Here is a 5,726-nt window from a genome sequence, read left to right on the forward strand (position 1 = left end):
AATTGAAAGATGAGACTATCAATCTCTTTAACTTCATGGAAGCCAGCAGGATAAAGAGAAGAAAACCATATGTGAGCAGAGGTCGTAATCAGAGTGAGAGAAGCTGATGGCAAACATTTACTTCCTTAAGCTCCAGGGCTGCATATTAACATCATAAGATTCCTTACAAATAAATATTGGTTTTGAAAAAGTGTATACATTTTATTGAAACACACTGTCTATTTGGGTCTGATGAAAAGCCTGTCTGTAAGGCTATTAAATCACAAAATACATCAAAGACAACACAGCTTCTAAGCAGATGTGCAAGCTTTTGTTACAGCAAAACATCTTTAAGCTAGGAGCATACTACCTCTTACACTGGATTTTGTTCCCTAAGACTTCCTTGTTAAGAAATTAAATTAAAAAATAGACTTTCTTGGTTACGGCTAAAAACTTTCTTCCAAGTCCCCACACAGACTCAAACACAGAAAAAACAACATGAGTTGACTCAGAACTTCGAGCTTCTAAAATCTGACAATGAGAAACAAATAACATAGCATGATCCATGAAGTATTCTTTTTGGAGCTAAGTAGACATATGCCAAGAAAGTCTCTCAAAACAAATTTTAAGGTGTAAAAAAAATGAAAATCGATTTATTAAGTGAAATAACATCAACATGTTTCCCCAGCTTGTACTGTTGGCATCTGTCGCACAATCTGACAATATACCTGTAGAGTAGCTGTCAAGTGTTCTCTCACTTTCAGTGTTATCTCTTGTTTATAAGAAGTACGATTATAAAGTAATATGACTATTTTAATCTAACACTCTATATAGCATTTTCCTCATAATGAATGCCTCTGCCTTCAAAGGAATTGTGTTAAGATACAACATCCTTCTTCATTTGCTCAAAACCTGCTTCTAATCCTTTTAGAGACTACATTCTGACACATGAGAAAGCCCATCGAAACATTTTATAGTCCCTTCTTTCTTTTCAGACTCCAGTAGGATGGCAAGACACTGCTTCAAAAGCTTTCTCCAGTTTCTCAGGCAAATTTACCATCCACCATCCCAGAGGATAACGAATGACCACTATTAAAACTGTTTAAATTAGGCAACATACCTAGAGGGGTGGGATGGGGGGCAGGGTGGGAGGGAGGCTCAAGAGGGAACAGTGCATATGTATACATATAACTGATTCATTTTGTTGTATAGCAGAAACTAACAACATTGTAAAGCAACTACACTCCAGTAAGAAATAAAATTAATAAAATAAGCAGACATAAAATTGATCATCTACATCAGTATTTTTCAATATAGGAGAGTTTCTTAAAGTTTAAAGAGTCATTTACTAAATGGCACATGTGGTATAAAATTAACATATTTATGTGTATAGGTTTAAGTTTTATTCATATGTTTATTGAAGCACCTACCATGTGCCAAACACTCACATCAGAGAAGGCAATGGCACCCCACTCCAGTACTCTTGCCTGGAAAATCCCATGGATGGAGGAGCCTGGTAGGCTGCAGTCCATGGGGTCGCAAAGAGTCAGACACGACTGAGCGACTTCACTTTCACTTTTCACTTTCATGCATTGGAGAAGGAAATGGCAACCCACTCCAGTGTTCTTGCCTGGAGAATCCCAGGGATGGGGGAGCCTGATGGGCTGCCGTCTATGGGGTCCCAGAGAGTCGGACACGACTGAAGTGACTCAGCAGCAGCAGCAGCGCATGACACACAGACATCTCAATGAGGCCAAAGAGCAAGTCAAGTGAGTGTACAATGTGTAGAACATTCCTTACAGAGGGAAGAACATGCTAAAATCTCTGAAGCAAAATCATGCTTGGGTTGTTTGGGGAATAGCAAAGAGGCCAGTGTGGCAAAAATGGAGGAAACAAGAGGAATAAGAGATGAGCCGATAGAGAAGGCAGGAGCCAAGGGGGCCTTATCTGCCATGGAAAAGGAGGTTGGATTTACTCAAAGTGAGATGGCAAGTCAGTAGACATGTTTGAGTTAAAGAATGACAAGACCTGATGGATGTTACCTGGAGAATAGATCATAGATCAGCTAGGAGGTTATTGATATGCCCCAGGCAATGGGTGGTGATGATTTGGGCAAGGGTGGCAAGGTTGAAGGCAGTGAAGATTAACTGGATTTGATGGGGTTTTTTTTTTAAAAGTGAAAGTCACTCAGTCGTGTCCAACTCTTTGCAACCCCACGGACTGTCCATGGAATTCTCCAGGCCAGAATACTGGAGTGGGTAGCCTTTCCCTTCTCCAGGGGATCTTCCCAACCCAGGGGTCAAACCCAGGTCTCCCACATTGCAGGTGGATTCTTTACCAGCTGAGCCACAAGGGAAGCCCAAGAATACTGGAGTGGGGAGCCTATCCCTTCTCCAGCAGATCTTCCCGACCCAGGAATCAAACTGGGGTCTCCTGCATTGCAGGCAGATTCTTTACCAACTGAGATATCAAGAACCCTTTTTGAAAGTAGTAATAATAGAATTGTGTATATGTACATCAATACACACAATGGTAACAATAGGTATCTTTGAATTTGAGTGATAAGTGATCTTCAGTTTCTTTTTGTACCTTTCTGTGCTACTTGATGACTTTTTTCCACTGGCTAAAAAGATATTTGAGGATGAGGCAGGATATATAATCAAAATTCAGCAGCTGAAAGTCAATTAACAAAAACACAGCACTGAATATTTGCAGTCATGGGTAGTTGAAATAGCTGCTACTAGAATCATGTGGGGGTACCCTGGTGTGGACTTTGGGCAAGTAAGAGAGGCCAGACCAGAGAAAGCCCAGATCTTGAGACTATGCCGACTTCCTGAGCTATGACAGACCCCTGGGGAAGAACTCAACAGTAACTGTAGAAAAGAATCCTGCTAAGAGGGTGAAACATTCTGAGATCCTGGACACAAACAACAAGCAGAGGTTAAGGTCTGAACCATGGGGAGTATTCAGTGGTAGGCAAGGTCTCCTAGAGTGGTTCAGCCTTAGATGAACATAGCAGTAGGCAGAGGTCCAAGTAGACAGATGGTGGTATAGGACGATCTGGCAGAAACACAAATAATCAATCTTCACCAAGCCCATGGGAAGCCAGATAATGCTCTGTCCCTAGCCAAGCCACACATTCCTTGAAGAGCAATGGTTCCTGAGTAGGAGAGAATCTATTATATTATAGGAGAAAATTTTATAAATTATAGGAGAAAATGTAATTTCCTTTATTCACAATCACAACCCACCCTAATGGTTCCACAGGATTCGTTGACCCTTAAAGGCACAAGTTCTGTCTCACGAGCAAGTGGGAATGAGTTTCCCTGAGATAAAGAAGGACATTCATTTCAGGTCTTTATAGGCTCAACAAAAATCTTTCCTTGGTACATCGTAAAGCAACCCAAGCTTACCCTGAAATCTGGATCCTAATTTCCTTTATAACAAAGGCCTTATTCATCTCTGAATCCTCAGTAATGTTCAATGTCTAGTTCATGGTAGGTGTTCCATAAATATTTTTTGAAAGAAGGAATAAATGAAGGAATAAACCAGGTAATCACCAGAGTTCTGCTTGGTGACTTTCTGAGGACATTGTATTTATATTATACTCTTTATCATGCACTTGTATATAAATTGTATTTTCATTTGCATGGCTTCATCAACCCAAATTTCTTGTTTAAATTCTGACTTGGAAAGTAGCCTAGAGAAATGCCAACTAATTCAACCAAATTGTTTTCTAAGTTCTTCCTACAATTTTATGCACATTGATACTAACCAGCTTGAGTCAATCCCATGCCCAGCAGTATAACAAGGCCCACCTGAGTCATCAGATATGTGTGCTGCTAGAAACATATAACTGGTTTACCCTCTGATCGGTACAGTGTAGCATTTCCTACCTGAAACAACTGAGTGTAGTGGGAACTAATGGACCATTTCTACAACGCTGGCATTATCAGAAGGTGCACTGACTGGACAGCACATGAGAGATCTAGGTCAACCCCAGCTCTATCTCTACAAAGCACCCTGAGCTCACACAAATCCCTTCCCATTCTCTGTGCTATCATTTACCAACCTATAACATACCTAGGTAGAACCAGGAGCCCATTGAAGTCACTTCACGCTTTAAGGTTAAAGTCCATGAGGGCAGGGACTGAGAGCTTGGCAACTCATGTGCACTCAAAACATTCTGGATGAAGGAACAAAGCATCAAAGCACAATGAACTACAGGCAATGTGTCTTCTCCATCAAACAGAAAGGGCCTTCGTGAATGAAACACAAGGGAAAGAGTCATTATATGTCGAACACTGAAATGCAAACCCTTGTAGCTGAAAAGAAATTTCTATGGGGACTCAAGTGCTGTCTATCAAAATTCAGTGACACATCCACTACACATGAAAAATAGCTTCCTGACCAAAAGGTGTAATGAATTAAGGAGCGGAGTCTTCCCTGAAGCATACGAATGAGCCACTACCACGTGATTAGGATGACTAGACCTTGTATAAAATCAGGCACTTCCTTGGTAACATTCAGTTAACACTTTCAGACCTGGGGGCAACATATAATTCACAAGAGTAATATTTTCTTTAAGCCTATTAAATGTTCCCTCAGGTACTTCTATTCCTGTGGAATAATTCAATCAGTCTTCAGTATTTTAAGACTTTTTTATAGTCTTTGGAGTTTTCTATCATCTAACCCATTTATGTCAACTTCCTTTTCCTCCCTCCAAACAACTTCCAAGCTACAACAATAAGCATTTAGATGAATCATCATTATCATCAGAATTACTATCACAGCTCCAATTTACACAGTATCTATCATGTGCCATATTCAATTCGGAGCATTTTAAATACATCATTTTATTGCCATTTTCCAGATGAGTAAATGAAGCACAGGAAAGTTAAATAATTTGTCCAAGGTAGTCGCAGCTCACAGGAGGCAGATGTGGGACATAAATTGCTGCCATTTTGATTGCAAAGTCCGAGCTGTTAACCATTATGTTAACTGTTCAACAGCACATCGGTGTGGGGCTGTTTTTCTTTCCGTAAGTATTCACTGAGTACGAAGTGCTCAGCACTGTGCCACGGATGAGTGGAAATCAAACAGTGAACAAGAAAGACCCAGTCCCTGCTGGCTGTGTTTACGCTCTAGCAGAGAAGACAATGAAACAAGCGAGAACAGTGTGATAGCTGCCGTGATGGTGAGTGCAGAGGTTGTGAGAGATCACAGAGAAAACATATCTTTTAGAAGGAAACACAGGGCTTCCCTGGTGGTCCAGTGGCTAAGACTCCATACTTCCAATGCAGGGGGCCCAGGTTCAATTCCTGGTCAGGGAACTAGATCCCACATGCCAAAACTAAGAGTTTGCATGCCACAACTAAAGATCAAAAATTCCACAGGGTACAACTAAGACCAGGCTTAGCCAAATAAACAAATACACGAGTATTAAGAAAAAATGAAATGCAACACCAAAACACACTCTTTGGTAGATTAAGCCTGCCTCAATTTTGTATATGCATCCGTTTCTGCAGAGACTGAGCTAATGAATTAAACTAGTCACACACACACACACACACACACTGGTGAATTTCCTTAAGCTATCATTATCATTGGATAATGAATGTTTGCCTGCTTCTCAGGATGATGCTGGAACATACCTTCTTGCTAGATAGTTCCGCAACATACTGCAACATCCTGTATGAAATGGAGGCTTTGGTCACTATTTCTTCTCTTTGAAAAACCTAGTAACT

General features: G+C 40.6%; 1 non-coding gene across 1 annotated transcript; it reads left to right on the forward strand.

The window, feature by feature from the left end:
* Nucleotides 1–5,239: 5,239 nt before the first annotated feature.
* TRNAG-UCC (transfer RNA glycine (anticodon UCC)) lies at nt 5,240–5,312 on the forward strand. The gene has a single exon. It is a non-coding gene; the product is annotated as a tRNA-Gly (tRNA).
* Nucleotides 5,313–5,726: the final 414 nt, after the last annotated feature.

This window comes from Odocoileus virginianus, unplaced genomic scaffold (genome assembly GCF_023699985.2).
Source record: "Odocoileus virginianus isolate 20LAN1187 ecotype Illinois unplaced genomic scaffold, Ovbor_1.2 Unplaced_Scaffold_1, whole genome shotgun sequence".
Lineage (NCBI taxonomy): Eukaryota > Metazoa > Chordata > Mammalia > Artiodactyla > Cervidae > Odocoileus > Odocoileus virginianus.